The sequence below is a fragment of the Phyllopteryx taeniolatus genome, chromosome 16 (genome assembly GCF_024500385.1).
Source record: "Phyllopteryx taeniolatus isolate TA_2022b chromosome 16, UOR_Ptae_1.2, whole genome shotgun sequence".
Taxonomy (NCBI): Eukaryota; Metazoa; Chordata; class Actinopteri; order Syngnathiformes; family Syngnathidae; genus Phyllopteryx; species Phyllopteryx taeniolatus.
In genome coordinates, this window is record NC_084517.1 from 7,620,863 (window position 1) to 7,640,972 (window position 20,110).

General features: G+C 40.9%; 1 long non-coding RNA gene across 1 annotated transcript in view; it reads right to left on the minus strand.

The window, feature by feature from the left end:
- The window catches only part of LOC133465893 (uncharacterized), a 37,680-nt gene extending 21,663 nt beyond the window's left edge, over positions 1-16,017 (minus strand). The window contains exon 1 of the long non-coding RNA XR_009784775.1: positions 15,909-16,017. This is a non-coding gene — a long non-coding RNA (uncharacterized LOC133465893). The remainder of the gene's footprint in view (positions 1-15,908) is intronic.
- Positions 16,018-20,110: the final 4,093 nt, after the last annotated feature.

A 20,110-nucleotide genomic window follows, 5' to 3' on the forward strand; every position in this document is an offset into this window, starting at 1 on the left:
TGCCTTATGTGCAGGTGGCAAAAGTTCAACTCCTAGCCAGTACCTGACTGCCAGTTCCAAGCCTGGATTAAAAAGAAAAAAATGGGTGGGTTGCATCAGGAAGGGCACCCAGCGTAAAATTTGTCCCAAGCAAATCATACAAATGACTCGCTGTTTACTAGTATGTTATTTTAATTTAGAGTGGACATATTAAAACTTTTTGTATTTATTCTACAACCCCAATTCCAATGAAGTTGGGACGTTGTGTTAAATAAAAAAAGAATACAATGATTTGCAAATCATGAGCGACCTGTATTTAATTGAATACACTACAGAGACAAGATATTTGATGTTCAAACTGATAAACTTGATTGTTTTTAGCAAATAATCATTAAATTTGAATTTAATGGCTGCAACACGTTCCAAAATAGCTGGGACAGGGTCATGTTTACCATTGTGTTGCATCACCTTTTCTTTTAACAACATTCAATAAACGTTTGGGAACTGAGGACACTAATTGTTGAAGCCTTGTTGGTGGAATTCTTTCCCATTCTTGCTTGATGTACAGCTTCAGCTGTTCAACAGTCCGGGGTCTCCGTTGTCGTATTTTACGCTTCATAATGCGCCACACATTTTCAATGGAAGACATGTCTGGACCGGTCCAAACAGGTGTTTGAGGAGCATTCCTCTACTTTTTCAGTCTTTTTTTGCCACCTGATTATTTGTTAAAAACAATAAAGTTTATCAGTTTCAACATTAAATATCTTGTGTTTGTAGTGTATTCAATTAAATATAGGTTGAACATGATTTGCAAATGCGGCACGGTGGCCGACTGGTTAGAGCGTCAGCCTCACAGTTCTGAGGTGCGGGGTTCAATCCCCGTCCCCGCCTGTGTGGAGTTTATGTTTGACACAACGTCCCAACTTCATTGGAATTGGGGTTGTAAATGAAAATGCCTGTGCGTTCCATATGCATGTGAAAGTGCTTTGTAAGGTACGCAACAACTGCATGCTGTCGACATGACCTATTTGCACTATTGGGAAGATTGATTACTTTGAAAATGTAATTGGTTACAATTAAAAATAACCCTGTTGAAAATGTAATAGTAGTACAACTATTTCAATTACTTTCTCAAAGTAATATAACTAATTACATTTGACTACATTTTGATTACTTTTCTTTTGAATGAGTTAATCAACAGGACACTTGGATGTTTGCTCTAAACAAAAGTGGATTAAAATCATTGATTATTATTTTGGAAAAAAACATATTCTTCTTTACACAAATAATAATCTTATAACAAAACAAGATAAATGAAAATGTTTTCTGAGCTTTTGTGGCTATATTTCAAAAGTAACTAAACTTGTAATCATGGGAATTTCCAAAAGCAATTGTCATTTAATTACACATTTTGTCCCAGTAATAAAATGGATTACAATTGCATCAATTTTGTAATTAAATTATGTAATCTAGCTACACGTAATTAGTTTCTTCCCAACACTGCCTATTTGTCTATCACTCAGAGACAATTACTGTTAGTTCATTGTACGAAATGGCATAACTACATACAATTACAGCAAGGGGAATTTGAACATACTCTATAAAAACAATAAATAAAAAAACAGCAATTCCATACTGATAAAATATAACAAAAAATGGCAGTTGGAGTACAGTCATTGTTTCAGACTAGAATTTAACTAACTAACTAGAGGGTTTCATTAGTCAGATGACAAAAAGTCAAACATCGTTACTGACGAAACTTTTTCAAATCAGCAGTTGAGAAATTGGAACACTTTCATTTGCCTCAGTGCACAGAGTGGAGAATGACACATTTACAAATGCTGTGTGCAGTTCATTTACGTTCAAACTGGTCTGAGGCGGCCAGCAGCATGACTAGCACTGGAACAGGGAGTGGTCTGGCCCACATATAGCCGAAGCCCCCTCCCCCTAGCTGCACACTGCAACACCCCCATATTGCTACCAACTTCACACCCATTCACTTAGCCTCTCTCGGGTCAGGCATCCATGCACGCTCACATGAACACATGAGAGCACAGAAGGACTCGTTGACCTGCAGCCTCGACCTTCCTTTGAAAGTGATGTAAGAGGACTGTGGACGTATTATGAAAACAGTTTTTTGTGTGTGTGTTTCTTAAAGTAATTTCCCCCAAAATGTGCGTAGACATATTATGAAAATGTGACTTTCTAACTGGTTGAATACAAATTGTTGGGGTTCTGCAGTGCCCGGCTGCCCATCAAGTGTGAAATTAAACCACCTACAGTACTTAAAAACAAAAATAAATCTTTTGTGAGACGTCTGTGTCTGAAAATGTTTCTGTAAGCAAGCCATTCTGAATTCACAACAAGGGCAGAGCAAAAATCCTTAATCTTAGTGTTTTGTATTTGCAATTGAAATGCAAAGACAATGTGAATGAAAGTAAAAGAAAGGAATAAAGAAATATCATGTTTGTAAAATGTGTTTCAGCATAGCAATCCCCATAATGCATATTCTGTACAGTGGAAACTAGCTCACTGTATATGTAATAGAATACACTGTAATGGAATGCACATTAGGTTGTAAAGCTTTGAAGAAGTATATGCCATTAAAGTCACATACTGTATAGCTCAAAAGATTAATGCACCACTTGTAATCAAAGGTAAGATTTGGGCATTTATTGTTTTTGTGTCTTTAAATCTTTCATGTTACACATGTCATTCATCATTATATTATGTCTTGCTTCTGGATATCAGTGGCGTGCAGGGAGGGGTTGGGGGGGGGGGTTGAAGCATAGACACACACAACTCTGTTCTCAACAAATTAAACAGGTGAGTTTAAACACACACACACACACACACACACAAACACACACTGTTTTGCCTGCTATGATGAGAGGAACTGGGCAAAGACAGGTGAGCATGCATGAATCTGCAGTGGAAGACAGTCAAGAGTGTTTGAGGCCAAAACACTAATGATAAAGGCCCAGAGGGCACAAAGTGTAAGAAGGAAACATGGAAGAAAAACAAAGAGATGACTGTGTCTTTCACCCCGTGGACTTCCTTCCTCTTAAGCCACAAGGCCATTGGCTAACTGCAGCCTACGGTGGAGAAAAACGAAAAAAACAACTATTTGCTAAGCATGCAGCTCCACCCCAACACACACACACACTGCCTCACCTGCACCCCCCCTCCCCAGCTATGGCATAACTCACAGAAGTGTGTGTGAAAAGTGACGAAAGAAGAGGTGAAGAGGTACAGCTTGACAAAAAAATAAAATAAAAATGCCACAAATTCTGTTGTTGTGTTTCAATTGCATCTCTTGAGCTGCTCCACCTGAGCCCTTCAAAGCCTTTCATAATCTCACCACAGGATGGATGGCACCAGCAGGTGAGACACATCTAAGGAGGACATGTCAGGACACAAGCTACAAGGAATCCTGGGAAGGCGACACAATGCATGCATTGTATTTCTAATGGTTTGGGAACTTAGATTCATCAAATGACACAAGTATACTACAATCCTTAGATTTCTATAGTGCTTATTTTCATCAGAGTTGCCAGTGAGCTGACGCCTATCCAAGCTGACTTTGGGTGGGAGGCAGGGTACACCCTCAACTGGTTGCTAGCCAATTGCAGGGCACTTATAGACAAATGACCATTCACATTTACACCTAAGGACAATTTAAAGTCTTCAATGATGCATGTTTTTTTGAATGCGGGAGGAAGCCGGTGGAAGAACAACTCAGCAAAGCCAGAGCCTGGATTCAAACAACCTCAGAACTATGAGGCGGCTGTGTTAACCACTCCTCACCATGCCATCACTACACTGCTATGAAATACAATAATAATGATACAGCCAAAAGCAGTTATTCTTGTTACAGTAATTAATCTCTCACTAAACATATCACATTTGGGCCATAATAATGTGTAATCTCCGCATTTAACACGATCCATTAGCTAGATAGAAAAGATAATTAAACTCTGTTTTGATTGAGATTAGAGAGTGCTATCAATATAGCATTAGCTGTTATTGTGATTAGAGTGTCATACTGAGAGGTGTTTCTCACGGGCATGAGATCCTGATACTTATTTCTGGGTCTACTATTCATGATGGATATTCCAATATCCATATCTATCATATCTATACCCAATGAAACTGGCTTTGGGAGTGCAATTCTTAAAAGATTTTGGGAGACGCTAGCGAGACAGATTACACCCAATATCCACCAAATGTAAATTTTCACCAGGATGAACATGTCTGCAAAATAAATTAAAAAAAATTTACAAAAATTGTGCCGTTTTGAATAAGGAACGGCCATATGAAGAAGAATAATGACAAATAAATAAAGCAATATCAAGAGGGCCATAGCACAACATGTTTGGGCCCTAAAAAATAGTTAAAATATAATAATAATTCTAAAAGTGTTAGTCAAAAGTCTAATAATTACAAATATAAATAATTATCTTTATCGTAGAATTTTTGATACAGCTCTTGTGTCCGATCTCATTAGATTGTGCTGTTGTACCTAATTGATTGATTGATTGATTGGAGTATTGTTAGATTTTTATTGAATGTACCAATCTTACCAAGAAACAAAGGTTTTTGAATGTAATAACAATAAAAAAAAATCACTTGGCTTCACTGAACATTGGTGTAAAAATAAAAGAAGAAGCCCAAATGAAAGGTTTTATGATACATCATAAACACCCCATTTCCTGGTAATGTGCAGTGATATAATGGAAGTTAATTGGGCCATTTGCAAACAGATACATAGTTTCATCACAGTTGGCCGTCAAAGACATCTGAAGTTCGTAATGTATAAGAGAAAGAGAACATAGTGTTTGTGCTACGTCTTGTTCTGTTGTTTGGTTTATATTGTGTTATTTTTTTCACCATGACAATACAGAGTAGCGTAAACACTTCTAGTGAATAGGGGAAAGACTTGTTGTGGAGGGTGGAAAATATTACACAATAACCTTGTTGCTGTGCTGCCTGTAGTTAAAGCTGAGTAACATAGCCGCCTGTGTTACCCTGAGATCAGTGTGGAATGTTTGTTGTGATTCCACTAGGGGCCCAGGAAGGTGTAACGTGTGTCTTTTTGTGTCCATGTGTGTGTGTGTGTGTGTGTGTGTGTGTGTGTGTGTGTGTGTGCGTGTGTGCGTGCGTGCGTGTGCACATGTACATGAGGGGTGGGTTCACTCATGGCAAATTAGCCTCACTTGCCAATGTTTTTGTTTTCAATTCCGCATCTGTGGCTGAAAATTAGGTCATTACACCAACATGTTGTATATTTCAGCCAGACAAAAACAGATATTTTCAAAGATATTTATTTAGCTCTTAGCTACATGGAAAAGACCTTTATTGTTCAAGTGAGTTGACCTTTGCAAGGCAAATACACATGATTCAGTACAAAATCTTCTTTTTTTCCCTGAGCTCCATGGAAGTGACAGTTGGTTATGTGCTAGACTGACTGTTGACTTTGGAAGCGCTCCAGCCTCAGTGACCTTGTGGAAAGTCACAATCATACGTGTTATTGGTGCATACAGTGTGTGGCTGGGCTCTCAATATGGTGTTAAGAATCCACAAGGAGTGGCTGGCAAGATGTATCAAAGAGCAAGTCTTGTGTCACAATGACAAAGCACCCGTCTGGACGTCTAGCACGTGTTAGTTTCAAAATCACTGTACAAGCAATGGAGGTATACAGGCACCAACAGAGAGCAGATGACGTATCATGCAAGTGTATTTATAACAACCATTCACTGTTATTTGCAAGTCACCATGGAATTCAATCAAACAAGGTCAAGCGTGAGTCAACATAACATTAACAGCAAGTATCCAGTGTCGTTTAAGAGAAAAGCCTCTGAAATGAAAGTGACACTTTCCAGACCTCCACTAATTCCCCTGAGATTGTACCATATAGAATAAATCAGAATAAATGTGTCTCGAAAGATTTTGATCAGAGAGCCGTGTGTTTTGCTTTTTCTTCCCAGCCTTCCCATGTGTTTAATAGAAGAACAATATGAGAAAAGAAAAAGAAGAAACACAATAATATCTATAATATAAGCAGACTCACATTCCAGCATGTGCTTCTTTTCACACTTGTGTGACTCTAATAAAATATACACTAATAATTACAATGATGATTAGGAGAAAGGTTGATATATTGTGTGTCCAGGAGACCAGGTGGAAAGGCAGTAAGGCTAGAAGTTTAGGGGCAGGGTTTAAATTATTTTACCATGGTGTAGATGGGAAGAGAAATGGAGTCGGGGTTATTTTAAAAGAAGAGTTGGCTAAGAATGTCTTGGAGGTGAAAAGAGTATCAGATCGAGTGATGAGGCTGAAATTTGAAATTGAGGGTGTTATGTGTAATGTGATTAGTGGCTATGCCCCACAGGTAGGATGTGACCAAGAGGTGAAAGAGAAATTCTGGAAGGAGCTAGATGATGTAATTCTGAGCATCCCAGACAGAGAGAGAGTCGTAATTGGTGCAGATTGTAATGGACATGTTGGTGAAGGTAATAGGGGTGATGAAGAAGTGATGGGTAAGTACGGCATCCAGGAAAGGAACTTGGAGGGACAGATGGTGGTAGACTTTGCAACAAGGATGCAAATGGCTGTAGTGAACACTTTTTTCCAGAAGAGGCACGAACATAGGGTGACCTACAAGAGCGGAGGTAGAAGCACACAGGTGGATTACATCTTGTGCAGACGATGTCATCTGAAGGAGGTTACCAACTGTAAGGTAGTGGTAGGGGAGAGTGTGGCTAGACAGCATAGGATGGTGGTGTGTAAGATGACTCTGGTGGTGGGGAGGAAAATTAGGAAGACAAAGGCAGAGAAGAGAACCATGTGGTGGAAGCTGAGACAGGACGAGTGTTGTGCAGCTTTTCGGGAAGAGGTGATACAGGCTCTCGGTGGACGGGAAGAGCTTCCAGAAGACTGGACCACTGCAGCCAAGGTGATCAGAGAGGCAGGCAGGAGAGTACTTGGTGTATCTTCTGGCAGGAAAGGAGAGAAGGAGACTTGGTGGTGGAACCTCACAGTACAGGAAATCATACAAGGAAAACGGTTAGCTAAGAAGAAGTGGGACACTGAGAGGACCGAGGAGAGGCGAAAGGAATACATTGAGATGCGACACAGGGCAAAGGTAGAGGTGGCAAAGGCAAAACAAGAGGCATATGATGACATGTATGGCAGGTTGGACACTAAAGAAGGAGAAAAGGATTTATACAGGCTGGCCAGACAGAGGGATAGAGATGGGAAGGATGTGCAGCAGGTTAGGGTGATTAAGGATAGAGATGGAAATATGTTGACTGGTGCCAGCAGTGTGCTAGGTAGATGGAAAGAATACTTTGAGGAGTTGATGAATGAGGAAAATGATAGAGAAGGGAGAGTAGAAGAGGCAAGTGTGGTGGACCAGGAAGTGGCAATGATTAGTAAGGGGGAAGTTAGAAAGGCATTAAAGAGAATGAAAAATGGAAAGGCAGTTGGTCCTGATGACATTCCTGTGGAGGTATGGAAGCATCTAGGAGAGGTGGCTGTGGAGTTTTTGACCAGCTTGTTCAATAGAATTCTAGTGCGTGAGAAGATGCCTGAGGAATGGAGGAAAAGTGTACTGGTGCCCATTTTTAAGAACAAAGGTGATGTGCAGAGCTGTGGCAACTATAGAGGAATAAAGTTGATGAGCCACACAATGAAGTTATGGGAAAGAGTAGTGGAGGCTAGACTCAGGACAGAAGTGAGTATTTGCGAGCAACAGTATGGTTTCATGCCTAGAAAGAGTACCACAGATGCATTATTTGCCTTGAGGATGTTGATGGAAAAGTACAGAGAAGGTCAGAAGGAGCTATATTGTGTCTTTGTAGATCTAGAGAAAGCCTATGACAGAGTACCCAGAGAGGAACTGTGGTACTGCATGCGGAAGTCTGGAGTGGCAGAGAAGTATGTTAGAATAATACAGGACATGTACGAGGGCAGCAGAACAGCGGTGAGGTGTGCTGTCGGTGTGACAGAAGAATTTAAGGTGGACGTGGGACTGCATCAGGGATCAGCCCTGAGCCCCTTCCTTTTTGCAGTGGTGATGGATAGGCTGACAGATGAGGTTAGACTGGAATCCCCGTGGACCATGATGTTTGCAGATGACATTGTGATCTGCAGTGAAAGCAGGGAGCAGCTGGAGGAACAGTTAGAAAGATGGAGGCATGCACTGGAAAGAAGAGGAATGAAGATTAGCCGAAGTAAAACAGAATATATGTGCATGAATGAGAGGGGTGGTGGGGGAAGAATGAGGCTACAGGGAGAAGAGATGGCAAGGGTAGAGGACTTTAAATACTTGGGGTCAACCGTCCAGAGCAATGGTGAGTGTGGTCAGGAAGTGAAGAAACGGGTCCAAGCAGGTTGGAACGGGTGGAGGAAGGTGTCAGGTGTGTTATGTGACAGAAGAGTCTCTGCTAGGATGAAGGGCAAAGTTTATAAAACAGTGGTGAGGCCAGCCATGATGTATGGATTAGAGACAGTGGCACTGAAGAGAAAACAGGAAGCAGAGCTGGAGGTGGCGGAAATGAAGATGTTGAGGTTCGCTCTCGGAGTGACCAGGTTGGATAAAATTAGAAATGAGCTCATCAGAGGGACAGCCAAGGTTCGATGTTTTGGAGACAAAGTTAGAGAGAGCAGACTTCAATGGTTTGGACACGTCCAGAGGAGAGAGAGTGAGTATATTGGTAGAAGGATGATGAGGATGGAGCTGCCAGGCAAGAGAGCTAGAGGAAGACCAAAGAGAAGGTTGATGGATGTCGTGAGGGAAGACATGATGGCAGGTGGTGTTCGAGAGGAGGATGCAGGAGATAGGCTCTCATGGAAAAGGATGACACGCTGTGGCGACCCCTAACGGGACAAGCCGAAAGGAAAAGAAGAAGAAGAATTACAATAATGATTCATACACTTAATTAAGGTTTTATGATGGCGACAGTTTGACACTGCAATAGATCATATTATCTAATTTTTTTCCAAAATTTCAAACAAATTGGGGGTCAACCCGCATTGTTGAAACAAATTGTGTTTGATGTTTGAGGCTCCACTGTATCTTAATTTGGATCACTGAAAAAATGTTCACCTTCACCTTCTGCATATGCCAAAGATTAATACGTTATTCTTTGAACATTAAAGTAAAATGTCTACAACTCAATGTTGACAAAAGCCCCCTCAAAATAAAATATACTGTATAAAATTGTAGACTCAAACCGCTATGTGGTTTCATACCAAACCTAAATATAACGGATCTCTCTTTGGTCCACTGTATTTTCAAAAAATCTGTCAAGTAATTACTAAATCCTCCAACAACTAATATAACGTTTTTACAGAAAAAGAAAAATGTCATTTGTTGCAAATGTGAGCTTCACTTGGTCAAATATACAAAAGGTTTACCACACCCTGGACTGCTTGCCCGTCAATCACAGGGCAACTGTGAATTGGGCATTAACTGTCAATTGTGTAACAGTCAGGTATGTGTTTATAAACAGTCTTTTTCATCATCCATCCATCCATCCATCCATCTTCTCCTCACTAGGGTCGCGGGCGTGCTGGAGCCTATCCCAGCTATCATCAGGCAGGAGGCGGGGTACACCCTGAACTGGTGGCCAGCCAATCGCAGGGCACATACAAACAAACAACCATTCGCACTCACATTCACACCTACGGGCAATTTAGAGTTGTCAATTAACCTACCATGCATGTTTTTGGGATGTGGGAGGAAACCGGAGTGCCCGGAGAAAACCCACACAGGCACGGGGAGAACATGCAAACTCCACACAGGGGGGGCCGGGGATTGAACCCCACTCCTCAGAACTGTGAGGCAGACGCTCTAACCAGTCGGGTCACCGTGCCGCCCCTTTTCATCATGCTTTTCATATTTTGACATCATGAGACCAAGACGACACCTAACAATTGATCAACAGTACCTCAACATTAGGAGGCTTCAAATAGGATGTTCGCAGAGGGAAGTGGCCACTGTGCTTAGAGTGTATGGAGAAATTCAAAGAGACTGTAAGAGTCACAGAAAGGCATTGAAGTGGACATCCTTGGAAATGTATTAGTCAGTTCATGGCTCAAACACCCTTTGTCAAAGTTGCTGTTCAGCTCCTTGTTAGAGACCAGGAACATGTGCAAAAAGTACCGAAACTTTCAACACTTGGACATTCAAAAGTGCATGTCACAGGGCAAATTAGGTTATAGTGCATTTTAAGTTAGTCCTAAAATTTCCCCCGAAAGCTGAATATCCCTACGTTTTTGTGAGTAATTTACTGTATGTTATAAGGAGTTGCTTTCAAATATCTCCATGCTCATAGACAACTTTCAGGAATTGCTTTTCCAAGAATGATTATGAATCATCTTTTCAGCAAATCTGCAGTTCTATTGTGTTCCTCGCCACTCCTCTACATGTCCTAATTTTAAACATGTTGTGCATTTTTAGGGCTTTTTGTTTTATTAGAATATCTGACGTTAAATGATTGAATTCCTCAGGTACTTCAACTGGTAATTAAACAGTCAGGATCTCTGAGACTTCATGCTGCCAGCTATGACAGCTGTTTAGTTTTCGTGACTGCATATTGACAGGAAGACTTGTCAGCGCTTTCGATACAGGTCCCAATTCTTAAAGGGGACATAACATGGAGAATTTACACTTTAATTTCTTATATACAAATAGTTAGGTCTCTGGAGTGCCTGCCCATCCATCAAGTGTACACAATACAGCCCCCAGACCGAGCTTCTCTCACATGACTTGGCACCTTGGCTGGGTGAAGATTTGCCATTTTCAAGCAACAGTATTGGGTGGACAGATTAGCTTTAGGTAACAGCATTATCAGAGTTAGCTTCTGATTTTCAGTTTATACTTGTGAATGTTTGGGGAAGTTGCTGATGTAGTGGTGGGAGGGGGCAATTAGGGTTTGTTGATTTGTCCGGTGCATGCACTAAATGCACAGACTGTCTGACAGCACTGTCTTCATGAATTACAATCCATAAAACTACTCTATTTATGGGGGCTAGCATGCATTTTGCAGTTGGCACACTTTTTCACACACCTTTTTTTTTATATGCTGCTTAAGTAGCCACCTCTGCCACCTCTAGTCATCATAGTAATGAAAGAAATTCTCACATTGGCACAGCCCACAGAAGAGGTGACAGTGGCTCATCTGCATGAGACAGGCCCGCCCCCTCAAAATTGGCTAAGAAAAGTGAGCTATAATTCTATATGCTTTGGGTATTTTGACAGAAGCGTGTCACATGTATTTTGTTAAAACACGTGGGAACTGTTTGAAGTTGAGAAAAAATGCATACTCTGACTCCTTTCACCTGTGTTCATTGAATGGTGAACTGCCACTAGAACAGGGGGATGCCGGGATGGACAATCCCTGCCCTGATCATTATTTTCTGTAAAAAAGGATGGCTCTTGTATTGTATTCTATTTAATTGTGAAAGTGTTCCTAATGTGGTGACTGTAAATAGTTTTGTATAAAGGATACAATACTATAGGTGAAACTGCCTTGTATGCCACCTTTTTGACTGACCTCTACCCCTCGGCCATTCTCAAAATCCTTATTAGCAGTGGCATTGTAACTTGATATGTTACATTACCTAAAGTACAGTTAAATAATAATAATAATAAAAAATAATAATAATAACTATTCATCAATTAACTCAGTGAGTTTTCACATTGCACCAAACCCTGCATGCTGGAAGTAGCAGCAAAATGTAGGTCAGCTCCTCCCAATTTCTTCAGTAAGGCCCCACCTTTTTATTACACTCGTCCACAAAGTAACTTTTAACGCCCCAAAGCCTTGTGTGAACCCACCCACGGTAAAACAGCTGTTTGTGGGGTAACAGGGAAAAGAGGTGCAGTGGGCGTGATTCATCGTGGCAAAACGAGGCTGCAACAAAGGAAGCCAAATGTTGAAATAAGGCCCTCCTAACATGGCTATGTCCCCTGGACACCCTCCTCCCCTTCCATTTTTTCCACCCTGATGTACTTGAGAGGAAATCTGCTCTGAGCTCCAAGAATCCTGACCATATACAGCACCAGCTGGAACACAAAACAGCAGAGTTCACTGCAGTCACGTGTCCCGCTTGGCTTTGATTCGAACAGCCGACAGCAGGAATGTCATGTCGTTGTGGTGACCCCTCGGAGAGCCGCCGTTATCAATCAACAGGTTGTGTTTTCCCCAGTGTTAGTGCAGCACCATTACAGAAACAAGTGTGCCTTTTAAGGAGGTACTAACAAACACGGGGAATTTAGGGGCATCTGGCGCATATAAGATGAAATGAGCACAAACACAGGGGGGAAACAATGATGAGATGAGTTTTAATTTCACCCCAGACTGGAATTTAGAGACTGAACTTCTGGGAGCCCCGGCAGCAGCTGACTGGGCGAGCCTGACGACAAACTTCCATAATGAATGAGGGCAGTGTGTCACATGCTCGCCGAAATAAACTTTCTATCCATTGATTCAGGTGATCTCTTGGTTTTAAACATTTCCAAGGTGTAAAGTGCTTGCAGTAAATAAGGAGTGCTTCAAAGCACATTCAATTATTTAGTTCATAACAGATAAGCTATCTTACTGAAAAGTAGACATGTGTTAACGTTGGAATTTTGTCCTTAAGCACACACATTCCAATAATCGGGCCAAATTTGAGCAATTTTTCCTCTTTGAAATCAAAGTAAGCTAAGGCCTAATTCATTGATGTCACTAAGAAATTATCCTGATCTTCCCAGATCTGCTGGGAAACCGGTCAGGCTTCCAATCGTGAATGCTGAACCTATTCAATATTTCCGCTCACACATACTTGTGTGTTATCATTGAGTTCTGCTGAGCCTCAGACTTTGTGATTGTAAAACGGAACGACAGCCAGTTAGGTAACAACCTAAATTTTGTCTTGTTGCTGGACATGAATAGATGAATAATTGGTTCAGTTGAAGTTTTGTACAACATGTTTGATAATGTGTCATTTAGCACAAAAAAATGACAGGGAGAAAAGGAGAAAATATTAAATATTAAAATATTTAGGATTTACCGTAGCTGAGGTCAATGGTGATGAATCATCGCCTTAATCTTTGCCTCTAAAAATGAAGTGAAAGATTTCAGACGAACTAATTTAATTAATCACTTCATATGCTGTGTCTTTGGTGCTAATTTAGTGTCATGAGTTTTGTCACCATCTCAAAACTAGAGCACACAGCCAGTAGTACCACGTTGAGCAGGGATCAGCGGGAGGACTTGAGCTCAGCTGAGGCTTACACAAGAAATGGGATACAGTGGAACGAGAAGGACAGATAAAGCTCAGAAAAAGGAGCACAAAGTGAAATAAACAAAATATGATCTGAATTCTGAGAATTTAATGTCCTGTTGTGCAATACGGTACATAAAAAAACCTTTTGAATTGAATTGACAGCCAAAATTTCAAATTGGCATTTGCTTAGAAAAGTCAGTTGAGAATACAAGAATTCTAAAGTTTGTTGGGTTTGTGTGCAAAAGGTCGCACAGTGGTTATACTGCAGCTGGATGTAGCTTTACATTTTTGAATGTCATGCATAGAGAGGCCCAGATCATAAGCGTACATGTGCATTGCAGTCTTGTGGACACACTGTATATCTTCAGCTCACATTTTAGTCTGTTACTGTGCCTCACGTTGTTCAAACACCCACCAGCCCAGAGTGTGTCACGGCATAACGATGTGGACCTACTTTCTTATCCAGTTCAAGCCAGTTTGTCACAAAGCAGGCGAGAAAGCGAGCGGTCGGGCCTCGGGTGAGTGAGACCTAAGGGACTCTTGACATCTCAGTCCACCTTATGTAAGACTGTTTCTTGCTTCAGGTTTCAGAAGCAAAACATTAGGTTATTTCCTAAGAGGGTCAGAGCTTAAAGTTGCACGGTAGAAGCCAAAGGACTGGGAAAAACAACTAGACATAATATTGCACAATTCATACAGTAAAGCAAATGTTTTGGCTTAGTTGAAAACATTGTGATTGGACAGACAAAGAAAAGGCACATGTTCTGTGGCCATTGCAACAACGCTTTAGATTTGTTTGTCCTTCCTTGCCCTCCAAGAACATGGTCTATAAAATTTGCCTGCATTTCATCTGAAATACGTAATTGTTCTTTGTTTTATACCTAATCTCTTGTCATCTTCCTCCTGAACAAGATCTTACTCTTACTATGCCTCTGTCTCTCCGATTGTCTCTATCAATACGGAAATTTCAACAACCAGTGCTTACTGAACTGGCTTATATTGGTTTCTGCACATCATTAGCCACAAGTGTGATCAGTTTTGCTTTCCTGTGTTTCTGTTGAGAAACCTGTGCTTTTAACTGAGTTTCACTTTTGCTGTGCTTACCATTATGCAACACAAGTGCATCAGAGTACAAAATGTGCTTTAATGGGTAAAAAAAAAAAAATGTTTGCAAGTTGTGTCAAATTACAGAGAAAGTGCTTAAGGTTCTACCAAAAGGGTGACCAATTCAATAAATGGGTTCAAGACACTGAGCGTTTGGTTCAGACAATAGGGTTTTGTGTTTTAGCAACTGAGAAATACTGCAATCTGGGAGTGAGTAACACCGGCAACAGACAGAGGGTGGGACTTAATGGATGGCAGAGCCAATCGGCATTCAAGATTTGAGATGGCTCCTTTTTTTTTCATTTTTCTTTCACACACACATTTGTTTTACTCTCACTTTCACATCCATCCATCCATCCATCCATTTTCTGAGCCGCTTATCCTCACAAGGGTCGCGGGAGTGCTGGAGCCTATCCCAGCTATCATCGGGCAGGAGGCGGGGTACACCCTGAACTGGTTGCCAGCCAATCGCAGGGCACACATATAAACAAACAACCATTCGCACTCACTTTCACACCTACGGGCAATTTAGAGTCTACAATTAACCTACCATGAATGTTTTTGGGATGTGGGAGGAAACCGGAGTGCCCGGAGAGAACCCACGCAGGTACGGGGAGAACATGCAAACTCCACACAGGCGGGGCCGGGGATTGAACCCCGGACCTCAGAACTGTGAGGCAGACGCTCTAACCAGTGGCCACAGTGCCGCTCCTCACTTTCACAAATTAAATAAAATTCTGTGTGATGGTTTTTTTTTGTGTTATTTAGTAAGAGGTTTTTTGTTGATTAAAATAACCTTTTGATGTGTATGAGAGGGTTATTTTGGTGTGTAAGAGGTTTTTGATTGTGTGAGAGGTTTTTGTGGTGAGTGTGAGAGGATTTTGGCTGTGTGTGGGAGGTTTTTAGATGTGTGGGATGAAGGTTTTTTTGGTGAGTGTGAGTTTTTTTTGTGTGTATGTGTGAGCGGTAAATGATATTTTTGGCCCATGCAGCACCTCATAGAGAGCCATTCAAGTCATCCGACTTGCATGGTCTGTCTCACCAGCACCTTTGATTGAAACTATGAAAGAATAATAATGATGAATGAAACAAAGGATTGCACTGATAATTATAGCATGAGGGGAATTCTCATGACCAGTCATTGCTCCAATTATGCGAAGACATACTTTTCTTTTGTCTGTAAAGAGACAATAACAAACTGTTTTGAAAAGGGCAGGTGTCTGGGCCGATGTAATGCACAGGCTCGCACAGACTGAAAACTGAAAATGATACTGGGACACAAAATGGACTTTTGGGGTATAGGGCGGTACGAGGTGAATTGTTTTCAAACTCGAAGGACTGACCCACCCGGGATAGGAAAATATGTGCAATAGAGACCACATTAAAAAAAAAGATATTTTACAGTTTTACCCTTTCCATACACTTTAAACATATTTAAACTTTTTAAACCCAACTTTAACTTATTAAAACACACTTTTTATATCATATATATATATATATATATATATATATATATATATGTTGTAAGGTTGCAAGTCACCACTCACCCATCGCAGTGATGGCTTCCTGTCATGACAATGGACTCGGCCTCAGGCCTGGCTTCCCCGTGGGTCTGTCTCTATGCAGACCTTTTTTATGTTGCCAGCAAGCTCTCAGACAATGATGTGCCTTGTATCTCATGTATCAGAGCTTCACATGATTATATCTAGTCTGTAAAACTTTATCTGTCATTCTGCAGTGTCATTTGAAAGTAGTCGTGTGCGATTATTTTTATTTTTTTTAACAAGGCGCACATTGAGGAAACACAATGAGGAAATTGAAAGGCATTTTGCTGGAGTGATCAGTGAGATCGTTAATTACACAGTTCAACTTAATCAGCATACACAGTGGAGCAATCACGGCGGTCTTTTAGGGCCCACAGAAGATCAGAGACCAGAGCACATTGCTTGAGTGCCATAAGTATTCTTGCAATTATTAAGGTTTTTCTTTATTGGTTTCCCTTAGGAGACATTTTCACAGTAAATAATTTGACATGTCAAAGTGGCAAAAAGACAGGCTGAATTTATAGAACATGGAAGGCTTTTTAGATATATTCTGTCAAAGTCTGGGTCAAAGACATTTTAGTTGCTTTATTTCAAATTAATTGTGTTGGTGTATAGAGGAAAAATCATGAATACGCTGACTAAATACTTGTGGACCTAACTGAACATATCCACCCATCCATCCATTTTCTGTACTGCTTTATCCTCACTAGGGGCGTGCTGGAGTCTATCTCAGCTATCTTCGGGCGAGAGGCGGGGTACACCTTGAACTGGTCGCCAGCCAATCGCAGGGCACATATAAACAAACAACCATTTGCACACACATTCACACTTAAGGGCAATTTAGAGTCTTCAATCAATCTGCCACACATGTTTTTGGGATGTGGGAGGAAACCGGAGTGCCCGGAGAAAACCCACACAGGCACGAGGAGAACATGCAAACTCCACACAGGTCAGAACTGTGAGGCAGATGTGCTAACCAGTCGGTCACTGTGCCGCCTAACTGAACATAAATAACTGAAATTCATTGGTATTTTGTACCCTTTTCTAAATAAAATGTGCACTGTTTTTCCTTTGATTCTACCAAAAGATTGATTCACTTGCATTACCAAATATGGTTCCTTGTCTAATTTATTAAGAGATGTACTGTATGGCAATTCTTTGTCCATATACAGTAGTTTATCCTACAGCAGTGGCAATTCATTTGTTTATTTATATTTGGTGAGGTTTCAAAAACCAATCCGCATTAACTTGAAATCAACACATACCTGTTATAACTCATTTGCATCCTGTATCCAGAGAAGGTGGTTAAATTAGGAGCGCACCACATTTCCCTTGTACAACAGGTACACAAACTGGACCACCTGCACACACACACACACAGACACCTACACACACACACACACACACACACAATATGTTATGATCCCCTAAGCTTCTGGGAAAGAAACACAGAATGTCAGTGTGCTTGCTTTCGTGCCACGTGAGTTGCTGGTTAAGTAGGTCAGTCAGTAAGTCAGGAGTGGCAGGGAAGCAGTGCACAAACACAAGCTAACTCCATTACCTCATACTGTGGATTAGTGTCAACAGGCCCATCCATCTGTCTAGAGCCGGTCTGGTTCAAGTGACTGTAAGTGGAGCAGCCCATGGAGTCGTGTTCCGGTCCATTTCTCACCCATAAATTTAAATCCACAAAGCACCCTGTAAGCCAGTGTTTCCCAACATCTTTTGAACCATGGCACCCATTTTACACACCAAACAAAAACATCACAAAAAGTATGAATAAGATGGTCTCATCTCAATTTGCACACACAAAGGACTTAGAATGAATTATGGGCGTGTTTAATTGAACACAAAGCTAATCTTCTTACAGGAAGCCATGACTTATTTTGTTGTATGAATGGCAACAGGTGGATACACAGGTTAATTGTACCTTCTGCCATCTAAATGAAGAACATTTAATTGTTCTACCTCTCACTATGAATTAATCAATAATATTTTGGGGGACAAATTAAGTGAAATTAGATGATTTCTGATTATCTCTTATGGCTCGCTGGTTAGGAATCACTGCTGTAAGCCATGCACATGGACATAACAAGGTGTGTCTATAGCAGGATAGTAAAACGACACCCAGAGTCCTCAGTGTTGATATTGTAGCGTAAACAGCCAACAAACAAAAAAGTGGACTTCCTCTTTCTTCCCCAGGTCATTGGAGAACAAGCTGAATAACAACAAAAGACAAAGAGTGACCTCCTGGAGCAATCACCTCATAAACAGTGTCATATTGCAGTCTATCTGCTTTCCATATACTGTAAAACAATAAACACTTTTAAATCACAAAAGTGGATGCCTTTAGAGGCCTGCCAATAAATGACACCTTCTTAACTGCCGTAACATTAGCAATAAGGGACGTGACGTTACTGAGCCCCTACATGTCATGTAGGTCCCACATACAGTATGTTAGAGCTTCTGGGCATATGCATAACAGTAGGAGGACCATTCACTTTCAATGCTTTTTTTCAGTGTGATTTTTGCTTCATATTTGCATGCGACTCACAAAACATTCATCAGTTTTATTTATTGACAAAAAGAACCATATCTGAATATCTGAAAAAAAAATGGGCTAGCTGAAAATTGATTTCAATTGTGCATACTTAAACAGCCTTAAAAGTGACACACAAAATGTGAAGCTGGAGCGGGCAGCAGACGGATTTTAGAGTAATGCCCCTCACCGCCCCTCCTCCTGCTCGCCACTCAGTCCTTCCACCTCTAATCCAAACACCTGAAGGGGGGAAGAAGGGTGAGCTGCAGGCCCCATGTGAGTCGTTGCTCACATGCAGTGAGTGCACAACGTGTTACTGTAACACCTTCACTCGGCACAAAGTACCGGTTACAGATAGCACAGAGCTGCAGATACGCATTATGCAAACACACTGCACCGAGGGTGCAGAACGGCGATAGAGGAGCATTTACAATACTGCCTAGGAGTTAAAGTAAAAAGTTGTCAAAAAATTATGTAAATATATGCTTTATCCTCTACGAAAAATATCACAACACAAAAAAAGTCACAACACCCTAACTCTGCCCACTGTTGTCATGGCAACATAAAGTCGTACCCTGGATTGTAGAGGTAGGCAGAATGAGCAGTGGCTCATTAGCATGAGAAAGAACCAACACCCTAAAACTGAGTGATTTCAACCAGTGTTCTAAGTTAATGTTAAATATGCTATATTTCTTTATAGCTTTTGAATGTTGGCCAAAGAATGTCAGAGACCTTTTATTAAGACACATTGACACTGTTTTAAATTATGAATATTCATAGTTTTCTAAGTAAGAAGAGACAAACAAAGATTGTTGCCAAGCTTTTAAGCCTATATTGGAATTGTGTCAAGGTGTGCTGTGTTTCAGTGTCTGAGTTCCATCAAGTCAGAAACAAGACTAAGGCAGCCAAATGCCCACACAGTGATGAAAGATGACTTTAAACCAGAATTTCTGAATGACTGAACCTGTAATACCAAGTCCCTCACAACTCCTCCATGACAAAAGCACTGAAGAAAACATCAACTTCACTCTCAGTTGTGCGCAAGTAAATGCTTGAATGGTTGAATCTGTTGAAATGTGTTGAAAATGAATGGCACTTGAGAGCATACAGCCTCTTTCATTCTCCAAAAACAGTTACTATTCCTCACTTATCATCTTTTCAAATAAGTGCTCCCACTTCCAAAAAGAACATACCTCCAAAAGAACTTGAGGCATTTATTTCTGATTCAGCTATTAATTATTAGCTTATTAACTTCAGCTCAACTAGTTTCAAAATAATTGCATTTAGCTGGTGTATGGATGGATGGATGGTGTAAAATGTTCCCATTTTAATGTAACAGACTCCAACAGAGGCTGCAATACTGACAAGAGAAAACAGCACATTAAACCTATATGGAATAAAAATAAACTGTTGAATGTTGACTGGAAACAAGGAACCAAAATACAAATGCTATCAGGAAACAAATGAAGTAGATGGTTTGTGCAGCAGTAGGTAGCATGAGATGATGGGTGGGTTTTCAGTAAAAGACGAAGGGGGGCGAGAGAGGAAGGGGGAAGCGCAGCACGTGAAGGCTGGGAGTGTGTTGTCTTGGAGCTTTGTGCAGAGGCCAGGCGTGTGAGTGACACAGTCCATTCACGGCACCCTATGACTTACACTCGGGAGGCTC